The following is a 24,285-nucleotide window of genomic DNA, read 5'->3' as shown; positions in this document are numbered from 1 at the left end:
TGGCTTATTCATGCACTAGGCATTGTTAAACAGTCTGGTTGTGGTTATGCCCTCCACCATCCACAGCCCTGACAAACACAGAGAATAGACAGTCCTCCGCTCGGTCCTTCCCAGTGGACGGGAATGTTTTCCCAATTCCGTCATTGGTATTGTAGGATTCCTATCTGCAGATAATGGCCATGTTTGATCTCCGTCCAGTTGTAGATAGGAAAGCGGAATTTGTCCCCATAATGAGAAAATGTCAAGGTTTCAGTGTTTATTCATTATTCATAATCCCGAACATGTGGTTGATATTTGCCTCCTTATGCCCAAGAGAATTGCAAAAGCTTTTCAGCACATGTACGACCGCTATTGTGGATAATCATTATTATTATGAAGAATAAATGGATTTCCTCTTTGTGTGTGAATGCCACTGCCTGAGACCACTGACACAGAGTGAGATGAGTCAAGGTTCACCACTATGGGTCTTGTTTTGATTTCGGTTCCCCCAGTTGCGCAGTATGGTGTTCATTATTTGTGTACCTTGGGACTGTGGTGTTGTAGCAGAATGCATGGTATGCATCACGTAACTGTTTTTGCCCTTTAGAGAACCAGACCAGCATGCAGCTTGTGGGAAGCGCTGGTTCAAACCGCACTTTCATCTTTTATCATCTCGGGCAAATGTAATGTCCGTTGCATCACTGAGGCTTGTATTCTCTTAATTAGTGCCACTGTAAAGTGTTAATTCCATACTGTATCATTAAGTCATCTCAGCCTTTGAATTTAAAAATGACCACTTTATGAGAGTTGACGTAGACTGACCTCAAGCATGGTTTTGGCACACATTGTTAACCAGCCAGACTTTTTTTTTTTTTTTTTTTACACGCTTGTCTTTGGCTCTCTTTCTCTGTGGCATCATTCAGGAAGTCAGTAATTAACCACAGTTCATCTTTTAAAGCGGGAAGACTGGCTGGGTTCTCCAATGCCCTCTCAACCTGCTGTCCAATGGTGCAATGGCTGCTTATTACATGCTCGCATGGCTGGGAGAGGGTCAACGGGAAATGTTGCCCTCTTCCACAGGAAATAACTCTCGCTGCAAAGCTCCGCCTTCTCCTCTCACACCAGCTGCTCCCATTGGTCAGGATAGATGGTGGAAGAGTGTGAGGGCGGCCTCATTTGTTTTTTTGGTCAAGGTGGCTCATGACATCAATTACACGCTCGGTTAACACGCGCTCCATCGTTGGCTCTTCCTGGGGTTAACTCCTTCCTGACAGAGTGTTGGGAACAGAGAGAGAGTTATGGGCCCCCGGAGGTCCATTTTACGGCAGGCAGTCGCCCATGACGGATGCTCCGCAACAGCAGCGTACGGCGACGTTGCCTGACTACCGGCCCTGAGCATGGCATTTTTCCCAGCCTCTAAACACACACACACACACACACACACACACACACACACGCATGCACGCGCACACACACACACTCACACACACACACACACACACACACACACACACATGCACTCCTCACTCCGTCGAGCACTGAGGAGAGCTCACTCCATCAAAGGCTCTGCTAACCCAACCAGCCGGCGCAGGCCCCAGACAATGAAGCTTTATGAATGGGTCTGTTAAGGGCCCCTCATGCTGAAATCCCCATTGCAGGATTGTGCTGTTTGACATCAGTGAAGAGGCAGGCTTCAGAGAGTAAACGATGCGAGACAGATAGACAGAGGAAGAGAGAGGGGGAAGAGAGAAGGGGAGAAAGACAGAGAGAGAGTCAGAGGGAAGAAGAGAGAAAGGGAATCTGCGTGCTGCTACAGGATATTCCCCGTCCTGCGGTGAGCTGGAAGGTAAACACAGCAATGATGGCAGAAAGTCTAGCTCCTCTGTTGAGCAAGGTCAATTTCTCATGGATGTCCTTCAAGCTGGCAACAGAGAGTGCTCCTTACCTTGGATTAGGACCATGTTTGGAGCCCAGCCTGTGGTAAAAGTAGGTGCAATCTTCTCCTGCATGTCTGGCAGTAAACATGATTACCCCTATGGATATTCCAGTGGTAATGAGATTACTTCAGGTGGAGGCTGTGTTTAGTGTAAGCTTAAGTGAAGTCCTCAGACACCTCCAGTGGCAGGTATAGTGTTTCCCCCTTTCAGAGACTGGGAGAGAAAGACCTAATATGGAGTGACATCATAACCATGGAATTCTAAACAATAGCCATCTGTGGAAAGCCATGTTCCAATTAATCTTGCACACACCAGCTCAGACACAAATGCATATACACATGTGCAGGCACCATATGCTGGCCCAGAGACACATTAAGTCACCACACAGGCACACACACACACACACTGACACAGGCTCATAGAGATACAAATGAATACAGTACGAATTCCATTCAGTACCTGTGACTCATGTTTTCACACAGAATCGCGCGCAAACACACACACACACACACACACACCTATAATACATGACAACTATTAATTCCTGGAATGGTCATCCCACGCATCCCACGCAACATGCTGACACACAGATGCATTTAGTATACACAGGCTCTGCATCCACATGTTCACCTTGACAAGTCTGGATGGAGATCAACGAAAGGTATTCAAACACACACACACCTACTCATACACACATATAGATAGATGCACAAACACACAGACACACTCACACTCTGACACAGGCAGAAACAGTGTATATATATATATGTATACATTCAAATGAATACTGATTCCTTTCAAAAAACCCATGACACACACACACACATGAATTGACTGTGCACCCACATGCTCACCTTGCCACCAAGAGACATTTCCGGGTGGAGATCAGCAAAAGGTATGCAAACCACACACCTACTCACACACACATACACATGTACACACATGCAGACACACAAACACTTGCTCAACACACTTATTAACACATGCACGTACACACACACACACACACACTTTTCTGTAATGAGTGTCAGGGTGTGTGTGTGGGTGGGGATCAGAGGCGTTTCCTCAAACAGCACATCTGCAGCTGCCTTCTTTGTGTTGAGTCATGACACGCCAGGAAGCGTTCGCCCAAATCTGTTATGACACGCCATCCGCCAAAGCGGGCCAGTCCGCGCCTGGAGGTGCAGCATGCACACACTCAACCACTCTGCCGTCGTCTTCGTGCCGGCACCCCACATAACGCACGCTCGGTGCACGGCTAGCCGACCTCTGTCGTTTTACGGCACTCGGCGAGTTTAATTTGCATGACCCGCGGGCTGTTTTTAGAAGAAAAATGTCATATAACAGCCACTAAAGCATAATGTACTTGGCAAGGGCCCTCAGCTATGAGCTAGTTGGTTTAAATGAAAAGCAAATATTTCCAGTGAAAGGCAGACCTAATGAGCGCCTCCCCACTTGATAGTTTGATAACATGAGAGCTTGGTTGGGCCTGATGACTTGGGTGTGAATATACAGTATGGAACAAAATCTCATGAAATAAAAAACATGAAAGTTATGGAACAAAATACTGCATGAGAAAGAATGAACAACATATCCCTTAAATGTTAAATGGGTTTTACTGCAGTTGGCATTCTCAGATCCAAAGGGGAAAGAGTGCTTGCTTCATTGTCGTGGGTTTGGTCTGGTTGTTTGGTACAGGCAAAGTTGTGAACGATTGAGTGTTACATCTCCAGCTATTTTTAACTTTTCCATCGGCAACGCTCAGACACCACATCTGGTTGGGGTTAGGCAGTACAACATCTCTCAAGAACTGTGCGCCATAACTCCAGTAACAGTGGAAATCCACCATTAGGATCAGAAAAGCCCACAGTAACAGGCATGCCCACTCGCAGGACTGTGTAACCAAATACAGAGCATACAGCCAGAGCTCCAGGAGAGCGAGCCGAGTCCCACGGGCTCTCAGGAATAAGGCCAGTTCAGGAGGTCACTCTCCCAGGCATGCTACTCAGACGGTAACCATACCCACCGTGGTGCGGACAGACATTAACACTGACTTCACTACTTCACAAAACAGAATTTCTGCCATCTTAGGAATATAGAAAAAGTGTTCAGAGGTCACGTTGAACACGGTTATTCATTTATTTACTTTACTTTCTAAGGAGAAATAACTTCCTGTCACTGTTCGGTTTCTTCCACATCAGTCTGGGAGGCAGACTCTGCTCTTCAAACTCTCTCCAAAACTCTTGCACAGCTGAGCGAGACAACAAGCACACAACCGGACAACACCTCGCCCTAAATCACAGTCCTGGAATCTCCCTTACTATAGCTGCCCTGTGTGTGTGTGTGTGTGTGTGTGTGAGGTGGGGGGTGGGGGGGGGGGGGGGGGGGGGAATGAAGACCAGTGACTCTTCCAGGGGGTAGAGTTTCACTGAGCCTCCCAGCTACAGAGGGATAAGCATGCATGTGTTGGAACAAAAGACATGCAGTTTGGACGGCGTCAAACAACAACAACATCTGCGCTCAAGAGCACGCATGCCGCTCCAGCAGGTCTTTGCCCTCCGAGACAACGGAGACTCCCATAGAGGCTTTTGTCTTTCACGACACCACAGTGTCTGCAAATAACTTTTTATCCCCCAAGAATAGTCATTGTCATCGCAGGCAATTGGATGATCTCATCCCTTTTTCCCCCTAAGAAAGTTTTGCACTTTGCACCACAGAAAGCTGGGTGTTTCCTAGGCTCTGGTTACCAGGATTTAAATATATATTTAGATAGATAGATAGATAGATAGATAGATAGATATAAAAGCTCTCAACTTCCCTTTTTCTTCCTTCTGGTCTTCCTCCTTTTATCTCCTGGAGCCACACACACACACACACACATGCACACACACACACACACACACACACCATGACCATCTCATCACCTAATTGTGAAATGTCCACACTCCACACAATTGTGATATGTACCTCCATGCGTACCCACACACATAATACTCCCCTTTCAAACCTCTGACCTGTTGACACATAATGGCGTCCGTCTGGGCTTCACCCACTAATCTCACTGGCCCCAGGCCATGGTCTGTGGTGCGACTGTATGCAATGCGGCAGAGCTGCTGTGTACCATGGACGAGAGGGAGTGGGGGGGGGGGGGATTGGCAAGGGGTGCAAGTCACCTGTGGACCCCAGAGACATGGCATGGGCATCCAGACGTGACCACAGCCGAACTGCACCCACGGGGGTTCCCCAGCCACCTCGTTACTGGGCCGGGTGACACATGTGGTCCACATTAGGCGCGGAGCTAATTGAAACAAATGACTGCGGGAGGAATTCTTCTCTGCTATCACTCTAAATGCATGCACATGTCACATACATGTTCTGCGCAGATTAGCGGCTAACGAGGATCTGTGTTTTCACGCCGAGCTTATAATTATTCCTTACACCCCGGCTGAGGTATTCACCGCGTATGATTTGATCCAATTAGCGTTAACGGCTTATTTCCCCCTCCTGAGTGTAACACGGTGGCCCCCTTTGATATCTCCAGCAAACTAAGAGCAATGCAATTCAAGTTTTTTATTTTGGGAAGTGCAATCGTAAGCGCAATGATATTCAACGCAATGCAATCTCCCCAACTCGTAACTCACACAGAGATCTTACAAACTGTCACGGTTAACTCCCTGCATCCCTTTTCACATGTGCCACACTGGCACCCCATGTAGCTCCCCAGCACGGCCAGCCTCATGTCTGCACTGTGGTGTGTGTCTGTCACCTCGCAGCTCGTCATTTTGGGTGGCCCCTGCACTCGCATGGGGGGTCTGGGCACACGGATCGTGGGGACCCCCTCATCTGCGCTCCACGTGCTTGTTAGGCAGATAAGAAGAAAAGGAGCCACCAAAGTCGAAACTGAACCCCTGTTCACACTGGGGGCAACAGCTCCTTCTCCCTCTCCTTCTCCTCCTCCTCCTCCTCCTCCTCCTTCTTCTTCTTCCCAATGGGCCTTTATACGGAGAAAGCCACCCAGCCTTCCAGGAGGGTGTGGAGAACACACACACACACACACACACACAGAGCTGTGTGGCCAACAAAGGAATCCATCATCAATACTAATACTGTTGCTTGAGTGACTCAGATGTGAAATAAATCTTTTGGAAGAAAAAATAAATCTGTGTGTGTGTGTGTGTGTATGCATGGGTGTGTGTGTGTGTGTGTGTGTGTGTGTGTGTGTGTGTGTGTGTGTGTGAGTGTGTGTGTGTGTGTGTATGAGGAGAGAAGAGAGAAGTGCAGGATGATCGTGCCATCAGGCCGTTCCAGTGGTGACCAGGAACAGAGAATCACAACAATCATTCCCTGAAAGCCCTCCAGACACAGATATCTGGTTCCACAGTAAAACACATACACACATCCACCAACACACACACACATCCACTCACACACACGCACATGAATAACCAAGGCCTGACTTTGGGTAACATGAGACATCTATTCAACACCCACTCCTCTCCATATCACACGCACACACACACACACACACGCACACAGCACCACCACCTGCTGCAGTGAAGGGAAGTGAGAAGGTGAAGCCCAGTAAACATCTGCGATCCTCCCACGCGTTTTGCCACATCACATACCTCAACTCCTAACCTCACGCCCGTCACTCTCTCCCTGGCACCGCCGCCAACAGCCTGGCCGGCTCTCTCATCTTGCCACGGCTGGCTCCTTTTGTTCCGCTCTGGCCCAGCGACGGCTGTGTTTGTGGTGGCACCAAGCTCCGGGCGAGCGTCATGCTGGGCTCTGACCTGCTCAGGGTCTACCAAACGTGTTTCTGGGGCAGCTCGGTGTGGTGTGGTGTGGTGTGGGCTGTGAGTTCAAAGCCCAGGGATGGTGCCAGCCAGGGACTGGCTCACACACACACACACACACACACACACACACACACACACACACACACACGCTCCCCTCTCTCTCTCCACCTCTGAGGAGGGAGCTGCTCTCTGAAAAGCCCTCTCACACTTACAGTCTGAGGCTGCTAAGCTTCCCCAGATGCTTGTTTCCGGGCCTCCTTGGTTGCAGAACACACACGTTACTCTACATTTTAGCACACGCTGACGCATTCGCAGTGAGACGAGGCCACCTCAACAAAAATGGGCACATGCTCTAAAGACATGAAGTTTTCCTCATTGAACATAATATCTTTACTGTAAATGAGTCCCTGTATCGCATGACTCAAAACCCACTACCAGTGCTTGCAGTGAATTCATGTAGATAAAAATGTACAAACTCTTCACAATGAAGACTTATTGATTGGTTAAAAATATTTCTGGTCGATGTCCATAGTTGAATGGAAAATCACAAAACCACATCCAAACCTCGCATGCAGTATTGCTTATTATGGATAAGCAGGGCGTAAGATTTATAGGTACCTGGAGTGGCCTCACCTGAAAGCCTGATCCAGGAGGCAATTAAACAGCGAGGCCACAGGCCAGCTCACCATTTCCATTCTGCTGGCCATGACCAGGGTCTGCTCTTCAAATCTTTGCAATGTGTTTCATAAACACCAACAAAGCAGCCTAATGCCATTAACAGCAAACACTGAAATGTCTCCAATAATGACCATTCCAGTTTCGCCACATGCAGACTTTTAAAACATTTTAAATACCCTCTCTAGAAGTGACCAAAAGGACAAAAATAACTCCCTCTGGTTTTATTAGCTTGCAACCAATTTGTTTTCCCTTTTTGAAAGTCTTTTTTCCCCCCCTAATTAGGCCTTAGGCTACGAGGGACTCAAATGTCATTAACATTGACTGGCAACTGCCACTTTAAAAGCATTAGCTGACAAATGAGTCCCCCTCTCTCTCCTCCCGAATCCACAGCGTTATCATGTGGCCCTCACCAGTGTGGTGGTAATAAGAAACCTCTTGAAGGAGTGCATCATCAGTGACGGAGAGCCCGCGGGGCCCATAGACTTAAAGGCGGAGGTGACCTCTGACCTTCCATTTGATCCACCCACTCTCCCCGGATCCCTGTTTCCTCCCCTCTCCCCTGTGCACTCCGCCACCAGCACTCCCATGCATGTATACGGGCAATTAGGATTCTTTAGAATGCGATATTTAATTAGCGTCATCTGATATTGCCCATGGGACAGGTCAATTGATCCATGTGGCAGACATTAGGATAGGCGGTTTTAGTATTGGAAATCCTATGCCCAAACTCAATTTGGATTTTTTTTCTCTCTCGAGAAGTGGCTTCTTCCCGAGTCGGACATTTAAAGGTGCAGATTCTGTTCAGACATTTGAGGTCTAACGCCAATCAGATCACACCCATCCCTTCCGTGCTCCAGAAGTAACGCATAGATTGGCTGGAACTACCATTGTTCCCCACTTACAGGGCCGGGACAGTGTGTAAACACCATAGTTATTTTTTTTGTTTGACCATGGAGAGAAACTCGCTGAATTTGACCAAAGGTGTACTGGATTAGAAAACGCAGACTGCACCTTTAAGCAGCACACAAGAACACGGTTAGCACTGCACTGCTCACTAGGGATGGGTTGCCATGACGCTCGTGTTTAAGCGAGCAGACGAGGGTGTCTCTGGAAATCCTGTTGTGTTCTGGCCCTCGCCCTGGCATTCTGTCACTGCTCTTAAACTCACCACCCGAAAATAAAGACTGCTGTATAGAGGGGGAATTTCTAATAGTTCAAAACCCCGCCAACCCCTAACCCCACACCCCTCCCCAACTCCCCGCCTTCTCTCGAAAGGAAACCAGCATGCTTTGCGGAATTCAGTCGCCCACGCACTTCTTCAGGACACTTGATTCCAATTAGATATTTTCTTTTCTTTCTTGTTCTAGCCTGTCTGGGTCTCTTGACTTTTCCCCTCCCTCCCTCCCTCCCTCCCTCCCTCCAAGATCCTCCTCCCCAAATCTCTCGCACTCTCTCTGTCTTTTCCCCTCCCTACCGCTCTTTCTCCCCTTCTGTCTGTCTCTCTCTCTCTCTCGTTCCCTTTTTACACTCTCTCTCACATACATACTATAGGTGTCATTGTTTTACTCACAGTATAGTTTATCACTCCCCCCTTCTTGTCTTCCTTGGAATCTTTTAATCACACATGCATGTACACACACACACACACACACAAACAAGCACACACAATAACATTCAACAATAACAGGCAGACAAACTTCCAGTAAAACACATAGACAAGCATATACACCATCATTAACTATTGACAAAACAAAATAAAACTCTCACACACATCACCACAGTGGTTCCATTACAAACAGACAAAAAAAAAAACACTTTCACACGCTACAGAAACCAGGCAGCACAGAATGAAAACACCCAAGTCAGTGCACTCATCTATTTAGGAAAGCAATTGTCTCATTGATAATAAAGGGGTGGGGGGGGGGGGGGGGGGGGGTAGACTGTGTTCTCTTCAGCTTGGACAACATTATTTATTAGCTCAAGGATGAAGTTCATCTGTTTCTCGCATCTTCCAGGAGACAGCTTCCCACACATACACTAATGACAGCCTTTGCCTTTATAAAAAATGTAGCAAGCTTATAATTACACACACAAAGGCTAATTACTGTAATTAAAGCATACCACTGTCATTTTGTATTGTTTCCTCTTTGTATGTAATTGACACAATGAATGAGCCACAGCAATGGCTTACATCAGAAGAGTGCAGGCAACAGAGCAATGTATTGGGTTGCATCCATCCATCCATCCATCCATCATTCAACCATCTATCTATCTATCTATCTATCCATCCATCCTCCTCTTCCATTCTGCTATAACTCATCCCCATATGTAAGCTCCTGCCACTCTGTTCCTGATCTCCAGTGAGACATGGTCCCATCTGCGTCCCATAATGCTCTGTCTGCTTCTGGATTGGAATGTTTGGAACATGTCTCTCGATTTATTTAGCAAACTACGGGATGGCTTGGGGAGTTTTGGGGAAGGCAGATGGGAAGAGCAGGGACGGAGGAGGCTACCCGGCGGTGGGCTGGCCAGGGAGGCATGTCTTCTCCTTAAGCCACATTGGGATGATGGGGAGTCCTCCCCTGGCTCCATGCTTGTCTAACTGCAGGCCCCTAATCGTCCTCTCTGAATTACTGCAGCCATTCCACCCTCAGGCTTTCTGCTAACATATGACAGATATGGAGGACGTTGTATGGGCCCACTGGTGCAATCCAGCTCTACATGAAGTTTTTATTTTTCCTTTCCCCCCATTTCCGTGCAGACCAGAGAAGGGGAGAATGGCTTTGGGATCTTTGGGCTGTGCTCGGTCTGTAATCATGATTATGGTATTATTGCAGGATTACTCCCATGATCATAATTATTAGTCTATTGTCAGCCATGCGTGGAGAAAGTATATTTAGCCATAATGGAAAGCGTGTGTCTAACTGCATATTTTGATTCAATTTAAGGGCATTGAGCTTTAACGATATTTGGCGGCTTCTTTGATTGATCAAATCCCCTTCACCAAACTGCCCAAGCCTGCTGTTTAGTGCCTATAAGAGTTTTAAAGCTTGGTTTCTATTGCTATGTTATTGAACATCTACAGAAACCACAATAATCTGGACAAACACAGAGTTATGGCAACAGCTATGATGTTTTTAGGGTATGTACCAGGTAAAGAATCATTCCCAATCACTCCCAATCCTACATTTTCCTGAATCCCTACAATATGAATAAGGAACCATTGTGCATTTTTTTTTTTGTGCATGTTTGTGTCAACCTTTTCTTAAAGTCTGTTTCAAGACGAAAACAACAAGTGCTAACAACATGATAATCTCTTAATGGTTGCATCATGCCACTTGTCACAAGTCATCCTCACTAATAAAATAGGCAGCTGGCAGCTCTCTGTCTGATTGCAGTAAACGCCAAAGCATATTTGCATTGATGAGACAGAGGAGGTCGTTTCTTGTGTAGATTATATATGAGATTAAGTAGCTGGGGCAGCTGGAGGGATGTTGACCTCTGGCATCAGTTACCTCTCTGGAGGATCGGCAAGTGTCTGTGTGGGACAGATGTGACTTACGTGCGCCACACACAGACAGACACACACACAGACACACACACACACACACATAGATACACACACACAAAGCAACATCTTCCTCACTGCCACAGTCTTCTCCTATCACCTAATTGACTCATATTTCTTCTGCGTCACTTGGAAAATTGCACAAGTTTGTCAGACCTGGCCCTTTGTCAGACCTGGAAAGACAGGTTCAAGCTAAGCACTGCACTAAAGTCAGATTTACAGCTCACGAGTCCCCTCTGCCAGAAAGATGCTCTGTGACTGACCCAGGTCCAACTCACCGCGGGCCCCAGAGGTGCTCTCCTCCCCCTCCAGAAAAACGTCTTGCTCTCGTGCTCCTGGAAAAACCTGTGTGCCGCGTCATCATCCCGAAAAATAATAATCGTAAGTCCAGTCCTCTCAACTACCCCACCCGACCCCACCCCCTCCTCCATTTACCGACTCCCTCCGCCTCGAGCCATGAGGAGAAATTACAGCTCACCTGAGACCAAGGCATCCATCACATGTGAAGTGTGGAGCAGGCGTGTGTGGACAAACAGGCCCCTCAGCCACGGGGAGAGAGGGGGCCTCCCATAAGTCAGGAGACCGGTTGTATATATGCAGCGCCCGGCTGTGCACTCAGCCCCCCCTGTTCGAAGGCAGTGAGGCGCAGCCATAATGATAGCAGCAGATGGGCCGCGTTACTCGAGTTACACGCACTCCTGCGGCAGAACATGGATCAACGTCGGGGCAGGTCAGAGCTGCGACTATTTTTAGGGAAGTTTAGGGAGGTAAAAAGAAAAAGAAAAGCAGAGGTGTTGGAAGTCGAGCATTGCTTACATTCTGATAAGAATCTTTCAGAAATGTCATGAACTGCACGCGGAGTGGGAATGACGTTTGAGGAGGACAGGCATATGCCTTTAAGACAATAAGACTGAATTTGAAATGTTCATCACATTCAACTTCATTGAACACAATGATAACTGACACAGTAATCTTTCACACTTTCATCTCATGAAGGACGGTGCCTGTGCTTTCCCCTCCTCTGGCTGCATCTTACCAAGGATGATCTGTAAGAGTAAACACTGTGTCTTTACCTTCACACCCACCCCATCACAGTGGGCCGTCCCATGGACCTCCTAGACTGACCTTCAGAGTTGGTCAAGGGAAGAGGCAGGGCCACTTAGTGGGGAGGACTGACCTTCTACGAACGATCAATCATTTAAGATGAGCCCAAATGACACAAACACGTCCAACCTCCACCCCCAAGCAGCATCTGAGAGGAGGCCGTAATTGATGAGCCCTTGGGAAGGGCCGACGCAAGGCCGTCACTCTGAAGAGGGCCTCACGGACCACACTTTAACAAGATTAGTATAACGTTTAGAGCACGGGCGCAAAAAAACCTTCAGCACTGAGTGCTTCTCTCTTTCACACTTTCCATTTCTCTTTCATACACTCCCAGGCACACACACTCTGTCTGTTTTTTTGTATCTCTCTCTCTCTGATATTTCCTTTTCTTCCTCTTCTTTCATCCATTCACACGGTTTACTGTGAAATACAAGTCCACAATGCCCACATTATCTCCTTAACTGGCCCACTCTTGCTGTTCAAAGGCACTTGGTTCTCGACATACAGTGCACTTTGTCAGCGTGTTATGGCCTTGCTAAAATGACTGTATAAATTCATATTACGAAAGAATTATTCTGGTCTGTCTGGCAATTAAAAACACTCATGTGTGGGTTTCCAGGGCAGCCGGCCAAGCTCTCGTCGGCACCAGGCCCGGCTCGGTTTCATTTTGCGAGCGCCTCCCTTTGTCTCTCCGCTAATACATTTTTATCAGAAGGGAATGTGCTACAAAGTCTCAAAATCTATCTTTCCACTGTAGTTTCCTGAAGCCCTCAGCATGTCAGAGATGGCTGCGAGCCCCTATGTCTCGGCTTAAGCCAAACGGGCAAATCTAGTCAAGATGCTGCTGTCATTGCTGCTTTTATTAGCCCATTAATCACCCACGCAGACAACAAACCCCCAGCGTGACAATCCGCTCGTTTAACTCGTACCCCACGCCATCCCTTTGGTGTGAGAGAATGTGTAAGTGAGCGATTTTTTGGGGGGGTGGGATGTCGCCTGAAAGACTAATTCTCTCTCCCTCCTGACTCATCTGCTTGTACTGCTCATCCAGTGAGTCTCCAGTTAGCTTTCATTCTTTAACAATAAGCCATTCCACCATTAATTAGCCTATATCTCACACGAGCTCCAGAGGCCTAAAGCTTCAAACCGGGGGGGGGGGGGGGGGGGGGGGGACCGTAAAGAAACCCTAAGCTGATGGACATCCAGTCAGAGATCTCCACACCTTTCTTGGACTCTGCCGATTAATGTTTAATTCCAGGTTTTTTTCCCCCTCCTTTAATCGGTCAGGGCTTTACCTCCCTGTAGGCTCTGGCAGCTGGGCTTGGCAGGCAGCCAGAGGGAAGAGTGTTTCGCCACAGAGCCTTGTCCGCCGAGCCGAGCCGCAGACCACTTCAATCGCATTCCAGTAACCATTTAACGCAGCCCGACAACTCACATTTACCAAACTAGATGGTGGATGTGGCCAGCCTCTGGCCCGAACAGCACACGGTGTGTGTGTGAAAGTGTGCAGATGGGGACAACTGCATTCTACACACATTAGTCATTCACATGGAGACTTATCCAGGAGGACCCTTTCTCTCATCACACACGGAAGACTCCACACAGAACTCCAAAGTGCAATAAAGATTCACATTCTACAGACCAACCCCATATATAAAAAATACCTCTGCCTCATAAACTCCCGTGGGAGCAAAGCCGTGATATCAGGCAGGGCTCTCCTCCTGTGTGCAGACGTAAGCATTCTAGAGAAGGGAGGCATTCAAGTGTTTATGTTTATGTGAAGTCAAATCCTCTGTATTAGCCTGACTGTCCAGATCCTGTCATGTTGTTCTCCATACAGGCAGACAGACCGAACAACTGAAATTAAGAGAGCCTGTTAAGCGGTGCTTCATAACTTATGAAGTTTCTCTCCCAGCTTTCCAGAGCCCTTATATACAATGACAAAGCAAATCCTGGAGAGGATGGGAACAGCACTCTGTTCGACTTTGTGCTGTGCGGAAACATCCTGATTTAATCTGCGGGTAATGTGCATGTATAGTTCTTGGGAGACCGGGGCTCATAGACATTCTGTGCCAGCCTTCTTCTTTCTTTCCTCTAACATGCAAATCTCTGTGGAATCTTAGCGGCTACAAACCCCCAGCTCGCCACCATTGTGCTCCCGGATACACTTTGAAAAATGAATCATTGTGTATTTCTGATCCAGCGCAACCTCTCATTTCCCTCACTGGCCGCCGTGTCTTGCCATTGGAAACAAAAACACAAAACACATGCTGAACTATGGCCACACTATCTCTCTACTTACCTCAGTTCATAATCATGAAGAGAAGAAAAAAAAAAACATCTCAAACTCACCAAGAGAATTACTCGCATGACTTGGCGACTCCTTCCCAAGATTTCTGAGAGCTTTGGAAGAGGATGTTTTTTCGGAATTTATGGTATTGGCAGACAAGTCAGAAGAGATGACTATAATAAATGATGGTCGACATGAGGAGCACTACATCTGATTCGATGGTGAACTCTCAGTGGACCGGTGATTGTTAACTGCTGGTTCTGTGCAATGCTGTGCAGTACCAAAAATCGTGGCATATTTTTTACGAGACAATGTTACAGAGCAGGGTGCTCGTGGTTCAAGCAAACATGTTATCTGCGAGGTCATTGTGCCTTCGCTGTGATTTACAAGGCAGACGGTAGTTGACACACACACACACACACACACACACACAAACACAAGCCTTTAAGAGTTGCTGTAAGAACCAGAGTCCAGAGAATTCAAGGTTTTTTCAGAGAATTCAGATTTACTTCTCTGAATGGGTTTAAAGTGGACACCTTTAGAGATTTGAAGATCATGTGAAATCTTTTGTTCAGTTGTATCTCAGTTGGTCCCCATCATCCGTTGTACATGATTTGTTGTTTCTGTGCAGTATTTTACCACCTGTTCATGCTGCGTGTTCCCTCACAGATGTCCCCAATGGATCATATTTTGATATATTTTTTATCTCGGCCAGCCAAAACCCTTTAAATGAGCATGCCTAATCTGCACTTTAATAATCAGAAACAGGTCCACAAGCACTTTTATTTTTCATCTTCAAGAGAGGGATATTCCGGGTCCATTACAAATATGTCATGCTTTCCATTGTTTTGATGGGTTTGTGTGTGTTGGCTAAAGTGATGTTTTCATGTGAAGGGCACTAACCAATGCAAATATTTGATCAAGCCCACAGTCCTCTTGCAGTTGTACTTGAAGGACCACTGAAAAGTATCCACCACAAGTCAAGAGGCTTTGGTCAGTCTTAAGTCATAAAATAATTTTGCTTATAGCTCTGATTCTCATTGTGTGAGACACATGTTGTGTGATTAAGTCTCAGGCAAGTGTTTCCTGCTCTGAAGCAAAGATGTATGTACCATAAACATAAACATAGCTGCCTATACCAAGAGCCCAAACACAACTGAAGTCTTAAGTCATTAAACCTTTTGCTCACAGTTCTATTTCTCTCTCCATGAGACATGTTCTGCTATTCTTTGTGAGACATGTTCTAACTGAGCTCTCAGGCGAGTGTATCATGCTGTAAACTAAATTAAGTGGGCCCATACTTCGACTTCGGCACAGGAGGTTCATGTACGGCACAGAGGACTCCTGTCCCGAACGAGGAACACCTCTTTTCCTGTTTGTCCTCTCAATTTTTTTACGGCCACAATAAACATCTGCTCCCGCTTTGCAGTTGATAATCAAAGAGAGCTCTTGTTAGATCATGTCAGAAGACTGAGTCACGCACACCATGGAGGGGAAGAGCATGTTCTCCTGATCCTAATCAGTTTAAAAATGGCCGCCCCCGCGACCGCCACTGCAGGACAGGACAGGACAGGACAGGACAGGCACACCATGAGCGCCCTGTGTGCAGTGCCACACAGTGGTGGCCCGGTCACCTGACCTGGACCAGGTGCCCTGGCTTAGCGCGCTGCCATTAGCACAAGAAAGGGGTCCCGCGGCGAGGGGCGAGCAGATGGAGAGAGGGAGAGGGAGAGAGTGCAGCTGTGGCTCGCTCCAAACGGACACTACGGCTGCCACTTGTAATTTAGGGTAGAAAAAAAGAGTGTGGGGGGGGGGGGGGGGACAAGGTGGGGTGGCGTGGGGCAAGAGGGGGGCAGAAAATGAAAGAAAGTCTATAAAATTCTTGGGTTAAGCCCGCAGAGGTGGAACTTATTATGTGGAGCACAGATAACATATGGCAGCATATGGAAGGAATCAAGGACAACAGAGACTCTCTCTCTTTCTCTCTTACTCTGTCAGTCTTTCTCTCTCTATCACTCTCTCTCTCACACACACACATCCTTAAACAAACATAAACATACAGAGATATGAAAGGGCACATATCCCTTTTTGAATTACCGAATTCAAGACAATACAGACAGGGAAACACAGGGAATACACAGCCAATGAAGTGTACAATGCCAGCCGAAACAGGACATAAGACACCCTCTCTTACACACACACTTACACACACACACACACACACACACACACACACACACACCACACACACACACACACACACACAGTGACACACAAAATGATCTTGCTATTCTACACGGTACACTACTTTAGAACACACACACACACACACACAAACACGAAAAAGTTCTCTCCACACCTCTCTCTCTGTTTCTCTCCCTCTCACTCTTTCTCTCTCTCTCTGTTTCTCTGTTTCTCTCCCTCTCACTCTCTCTCTCTCTCTCCAGAGCTGGAACCTGGCCGGAGGAAAGCTCAGTTTTCAGGCAGGGATGCCTTGAGTTCCAGAGGGGTGTACATGAAAGAGGGCCTGTGCATAGAGAGTGCCCAAGGATACACTGCAGCGCTCAATGTGAGGACAATTTGGGCCTGATGGAAAAACCTGGATCAAAGGCCCGGGCTCCATAATTGCACATTCCCCATCTAACACTGTGCTATTTGAAGAGCGAGCCAGACCTCCAGACTCCTCCAGAGAGCAGAGAAGAGAGCGGATTCTTTCCTCTCTACCTACAACCACCCCACACCCCCGCCCCCACCCCCCCAAAGTCCCTTATCGGACAGGGGGAAGAGGTGGAAAACTCTCCCTGTTCAACGCACTCTCTTCGTCTTTCGCTCTGGCTTTGTTGTCCCTCCCTGAGCTGCAAAAAAAGTGAGGAGTGGCTGGGAAGGGGGAAGCCTCAGACAGGATACGCACCCTAGAATATAAATTAAATGACAAGGATGAACCGTGGAGAGAAATTGCCTTGTGCCTCTGTGTCTTATGCGGGCTGTGGGAAATGAGAAAGTGTGGGAAAAGATATTGAGTGCTGCACTGGCTCTTCAGAAGCCATTACTGGGCTGAAGCTGATTCATAAAGGTGAACTGATTTTTAAAAGATGAAGCGTGGTGGAACCAGTCTGCACGAGTTTTGTTGGAGCACTGAAAATGTATGACGAGTTACAATTTAATGTCGTTTGGAAAGAAAACATACTTCAAGATAGTGGTGAGCAAATTGCGTAAAATAGCAAGAAGTATTCCGGATTTATTTTATTTTTTTAAGTTTTTTGTGTTGAAAAAGAGCAAACTCTCTGGCAAAACAAACTCCGCTGCAAGTCTTTCCAGTGATGGTCAGTGATAATGACAGTTCAAGTGACCTGGAGAAGAGCATGTTTCGGTTTGTGTTTATTGCACTGGGGCGCTGGTGGCCTTGATGCTGTCCTAATATATTACAGAAGACGTTTGGAGCAGGCACATCCTCCAGCATTGCATTACACTGTGCAGACACTAACAGAGCTTTCCACAAGTGTCTGCGAGTGCTTACTGGTACAATTTGCATGGTTTTATGTTGCGTCTAGACTGTAATAAGTGGTTGTGTTTTTCCCGGACTTGCACCCCTCATCCACCACCCTGCTATCCCAAGAGTGACGGTTTACTAATAAAATAAATACATGTTGGTGAGCTGCTCTCCATCAAATACACATGCTCATGATGAACCAAAGTACAGTGAACCTCAGTGAATACATACGGCATGTATACATATACATATGGATTTCCCCCCTCCAAATGCCCTATTCGCATGGCAAACCATGTAAAGACCATGGGGGCTTGGCTCAGCACAAAACAAGTGATAGATTTTTATAGCAAACATCTCCTGTGTCAACCACTTGTTTATATACCTCCAACCACACCAATACAGTATCGTACTCTGAAGGGTTGCGGTCAAAAGCTTGTTGATGATATTGGATACTTCTCTCACTCTCTTCCTGTTTGATCTCCTTGTTTGAGCATCTCTGAGACCGAAAAAGAGGTTTTTATATTTGTATTTAGTGCGGGGGGGGGGGGGGGGTCCAGGCCTTCATTGATGACTTTGAAATGCTTTCCAAAGACTTGTCACTGAGACTGACAGGAATATTACCATGACGTTTTTTTTTTTGTCTTCTTTTCTTTTTTGAAGCCCGATGGTCCCCTTTTTTCACAGGCAGCGATGAACTGGACTGACAGGGGTAAAAAAAAAAAAAACTACCGGCCCTGGGAAAGGCAGCTATTGGGGTCTGACTCTGTGACCCCAGGGTGCCCCTAGAGGTTGCTACACACCTCAATGGGGCAATTGTTCAGCTGCCAACATTTTTTGCTACAACGGAAGTGCACACAAATCATTGGTTTGAGACAACTCGGATTTCTCCCCGATATTGACATTGGTAACAATGTGTTTCATTATAATGTTGGACAAAAGCAGGGGAGAAGATACAATCTACAGGATTCTTTTTTGGGTTAAATGCGATCTCTGGTATGAAGTAAAATAAACATCAAGTTGATATCGAGTATAAATGGGTAAGCTATCGTAATGTGGACAGAGGGGTTTACACATCAATATTTTAGTTTACTGTTAATGAAACAGCGTGTAGGTTTTTCCACATTTTAGGTATGTTTTGACTAGTTTTTCTACTATCTCCAAATCTGTTTTGAGGGCATGTCTGTGTGAAGCCCAGGTTATTCAATGTGTACTTCAATGTTTCAGCTAGTTAGCGTGCTAGTTTTCTAGGAAAACCCCTTACTGCTGTTTTAAATGCTGAGCTCACATGTCATGTTTGGAGGAGAGTGTGGTCGCTGGGCAGATGAAAGGTCCCCATCAGCCACCTGGTGACGGCAGACACAGTGAGAGCGGTGATGAGTCACAGCACAAGCTGTGTGCGGTGCTGTGTGAAGATCCTCCTGCTCTCGGACAGGCTCATCTCCAGGACATCACCCCAAAAACCAAACCCTGTGAGACAGCAGAGCAAGGTCAAGGCACACTCAAGTTTCCTTTTTACCCTTCAAAGGATCAGACAGACCTGAGAAAGAAGGAGAGGGACAGGGAGGGGGAGAGAGGGAGAATTGGAAAGGGAGAAAAAGAGAGAGAGAGAAAGATCTGTATTGATATGTTTGCAGAAATCCCCTCTTCGGGCTGTTTGTAAACAGATTAACATCCATTTCAAACAGACTGCTGGTTGGCTGCATGTGAAAAACCTGAGCTCAAACACAACTGTGACTGATGGACGCCTTCCGTCCCTTCCCACCGCTGCTTGACATAATGGTGCCCTTCATCGGATCTCGTCAGTGACTTCAAAACACTTGCGTCGGTCCCAAGAGCCATGATTCACTCACTCAAGGAGTGACACAAAAAACATTTTATGAGACACTGTGGGCTCTGTGATGATTCGTAACACAAGTAGAGCTCAGCTACGTGCCAGTGCATTCGAAACTGGCTATTTCACCAAACTGTCTGTGAACAGCTGTTTGTGTTGCTTGTGTTCCTGTGTTTGCAAGCGTAAAAACAACAAAATGTCAGCACTTGTGTATGGACTTGTGTGCGTGTGTGTTTTACATGTATACATTGGGGTGCTTTGCGGTAGTGAGCTGCTGGAGTTTATGTATGCGTTTGAGAGAGCGAAGAGAGAAAAAGAAAGAGAAAGAGAGAGAGAGGGAGAGAGAGAGAGACTCCAAAGGCAGAAACACTAAGAGCACACAGCCGATGCTATTCTGCCGTTTGTGACGCTACTCCTGCACCCCTCCGCTGGGTAAACCCGACACGGTGGGCCTAATTGGGAAGGTGCTCAGGGGTTAACTCTCTTCTAACAGTTATGATTTGTCACTCCGCGCCACCGGGGCTGAGCCGGACGCGAATGCCCCCGCTGCAACTTGCGGTGCGGAGCGGCGGTCCGATTACGTTACACAAGGAGCCAAACCCTCACATGCTTTGATTGAGGTCTGCCGTTAGAGAGAGTAAGAGTCTGCCCAGGGCCAGGCCGAGAGTACACCAACGGTACATCAAAGCACCGCTGCCTCAGGATAGGAGTGTTCCCTCTTCAATCCTGCAATCGTGCAAATCTCACACCTTTCATTCCACGCCATGAGAAATTGCTAATTTTGCATACCTCTGTGGGGCAAACATTTCTTTTCTCTTCACGAAATAAAAAATTAGAAATGGATTCACTTAGACAAGAATGGCAGGGTGAATCAGAGATCACAAGTTAAAACACTGAAAAAAGAAAAATGCACTGTGAAGCAAGTGATTTGAACGCTTTCAAAAAAGAATTATGCCCTTGGGGAGGCATAGGATGTGAGGTTTTATTAGCTGGTTGGATGCTTTTATGGTAGATAAATCAGAAAGTCAAACATTCAGAACCTCCCGTTGTGACAAACAACTTCAAAATCGAAACGAATTGTTCCATTTGGTGCACTCTGTGGAACTCGAAAGAAAAGCCAAACCAAACGACTCATTCGATCAGTAGGGAACCTCAAATGCCAGTCGCCAACATCGGAAGCTTAGATCATTCAGCAAATCACACACGGAAGCTCCATTCCTCAGATGACAAAACATTTCACTTGTCACACAGACTAATTTAATCAGTTTTTCCGATAGGCATTTTATCAGGTGGAGAATCTACATCCTGTGTACATTACTTTGCTATATTTATAGAACCCTTGCCACTGACGTTACGTTGAAAACATGAGCGAATGCTCTAAAGCTCACAGATTCAAATCTTTCAAAAATATACACTTGATATCCAGTTCTGTTTAAATTCTTCTGATTAGCTGATCGTGAGATAGAGAGGGACAACATTCGCTAAGCCTCTGTTATTAGCCTGGGAAGGGCGTTGGGCACATAATCCTGACCGTATGTCTGTGTTCACATGATATGTACTAACATAGAGCCTGACGTTCTAGCAGTGTTATCACAGTGTGATAACAAACACCTCTGTCTGCCTACCATTTACCCATACATGGAGGAATGAGGCCTGCCACGACGGGAGCCTTGAGAGGCTCGTCCTCTTGAGTTGCACTTTCCATATGAAAGATAAGCTTAGCAATGTTAGCATGTACTAATTACCAGCCTAATTCTTCAGTGGAAATCTGTTTTTAAAGTTTCTTAAAAGTGTAGAAGTTCTAGTTGTGTTTTTTTCCCCATGTACTTGTTTTTAAGTTGAATTCCAATGCTTGCTTAGGAGAACTGGTGCAGCATCTGCCAGGGGGATGGGGCAGGGGGCGGGGGGTGCAGCGCATCGCGGCGACTGTCTCCCCACACTGTCTTTAACTGCAGCCCGGCCCGGTGATGGGCACTGCATTAGGTCAACCAGTCAGCCACAGATATGAGTGGATTCTGCCCGTTAGCCTAACTCTCCTAACTCTCCTAACCACATCCTCTTTTGTTTTCCCAGCACACCATAATTCCTGCATTACAACCTCCCTTTGTCTCCATTACTCAATGTAATTAATGATATACTGCTACGCCATACTTAGCCCTTTATTAAATAAGTTGGGATTGCATTGACATTAGCCTCTGCTCCCAGGAGAATCTGGCAAGAGGGATCCATAATTCATGACCATCAATTGCCTGAAGTGGTTGTTTGTATTCATTAATACAGTGTTTATAAAGACTGCATAATGTGTAATAACATAAAGATTGAATTGAACGCTTCAGATGATTGATAAAGATTGAAACTTTCTGATGTCTCCAAACTATTTTGCTCATCTGTTTCATAAACATCCTAACGTGATTCATGTGCATTCTTGTGGTGACAGTTAAGATAGATTATGTAGAAATGTTTCTTTTTCTGCCTGGGTTTTTAAAGGCTTTGAAAAAGCCACAAACAGTCTTCCCACCAAAATGCTTTGTTTTTTCAAGAGCCGTGTTTGGCTGTTGACATTACAAACGCAGGATGTCTTGACTTGAGCATTTGGCGTTAAGACTTTAATTAACCTAATTTTAATTGGCTGTTTGTTTTTCATTTTTGTATTTGTGCCTCTGCATTCTGTTCTAGCCCAATGACCCTCCCTACCCCCCCTCACCCAAAGACTTGTTGGAGGAGACTCCAGTGAGGAGAAGGGGAGAATTCCAATCGTCGCCTGTGTTCCAGAACGCTGCTCCGGCTCTGGAAGGCCCAGCCCAGTCGTGGTAGCAGTCCAGTTGTGCAGTAACCACTCTGGAAGAGAGAGGAGCATTCATGGAGCTCGCCCACTCCACCTACTCCCAGGCCAGATTACTCAACACCGCTTAGACACGGGACTTCCCCTGCTAATCAGGAGGGAAAAAAGAGGGTAGGGGTGGGGGGCGATGAGGCCTCGTCTCGTCTGGCCAGAGCATGGGGAGCAACTACATGGACATGTGAAACATCAGGGTACTTCACACACACACAGATGCAGTCACATTCTCACATCAGCCCAATATGATGTAAACACGGGTTTCTTTTTTTTCCCTGCACTCCAAATGAGCGTGGAAGAGATGTCTATCATGGGACAAGAGGGGGAGTGTTGTTGTGCCGCCCCCCCCCCCCCCCCCCTACTCTGCCCTGCACAATATTTCCACACCTTTTATGTCTCACCATGTGTTTAATACACACCAAGAGCGCCAGATCTGGTTTGGGCACGTCAGACTTGAAAGCCTTTTTGCGGTGTATTTGGTCTGTTGCGGAGCAATTGCCATTAGCACAAATTCCCAATGAAAACGCCAGGAAAATTGAAGTTTGTTTTTGCATGATGGCAACAGGCAAATAACGGAGAGCAGGCAAGCAAGTAAGAAAAAGTGAGTCTTTCTATTTGTGCGTGTGCGAATGCAAGAGAGAGAGAGAGAGAGAGAGAGACTGCACATGCAATTAAGGAGGCTGCTCAGGTTCAGAGTCTCTCTCTCAGATGGGATGTGTGGGAGGACAGTTAACTGGAAAAGACACATCCCCCAGCACTTGTGCATTGGAGAATAACCTTCACTTAACAGACGTGTTTTGACACATAAGCCTTCATCAGTATTGAAAGGTGTAATTGTTCTCTCTTCCTCTGAACACTGCAATTGTGAAAAACAAAAACGATTTCATACATTACGCACAGACCCAGCTATGCTTCAGAGGTCACTGTTAAGTGTGCTTAGTTAAAATTAATGGAACTGAAACACAGTTCTGGAAAAGAAAAATTATTCCACTCATTATCTACACGGTAGATTTGCGCAAACAGGTAAAGCCAGGCAAGGTGGGAATGACTAAAGCGTTAATGACACCTGAAATGTCTCCACAAACCCCATACCTCCTGAAGGTGGGGCTCGAAGGGTCTTGAGTGAAACAGCAAAGTCGTAGTGGCAGACCCGCTTTGTAAGCATTCACTGTCGACATGACTCTAGTGTGCAATTTCAACGAGTATTCTTCAGATTGAACTCTCGCTCACATCACATCACATCGTATTCTCTACATAGAAACAAGAAATAATTATGTAAAGAGTTTAAACCAACAAATCAAACAAACCAGCTACATGATGAATCATGACACAAAAATTGATTGGAGAAACAAAAAGTGAATGGTGAAAGTAATATCTTTTCATATTCAACTATGGTGACAAAAGTCAGATCTTAATGTGGGAGTCAGAGAACTGGAAACAATTTCAAATACACTTCTTACAACCAAAGAAATTTACAGCATATAAAATAGACCCTGATCTGAATAGTTGTTTTTTTTTGCAGTGAGGTTGACAGATTTTGAAACATTTTCAAATTGGTAAAAAAAATAAAACAGTGATGCAGATGCGACCTGATTAAAATATATATTTTTTAATTAGCAATGGCTTTTGTCCAGAACTGCCTTCATTGGTAATGGCAGGCTCCCTCATGCGGCTCAGTCCTTCCAGCGCTATCGTCTGCTTCAACACCATGGAATAAACTAACTTCTCTTCATGATTGAGCGCTAAGGGACTGTTGACAAAAAAAAAGTTGTT

This window comes from Sprattus sprattus (genome assembly GCF_963457725.1).
Source record: "Sprattus sprattus genome assembly, chromosome: 12".
Lineage (NCBI taxonomy): Eukaryota > Metazoa > Chordata > Actinopteri > Clupeiformes > Clupeidae > Sprattus > Sprattus sprattus.
Note: the sequence above shows the minus strand (reverse complement) of the source record.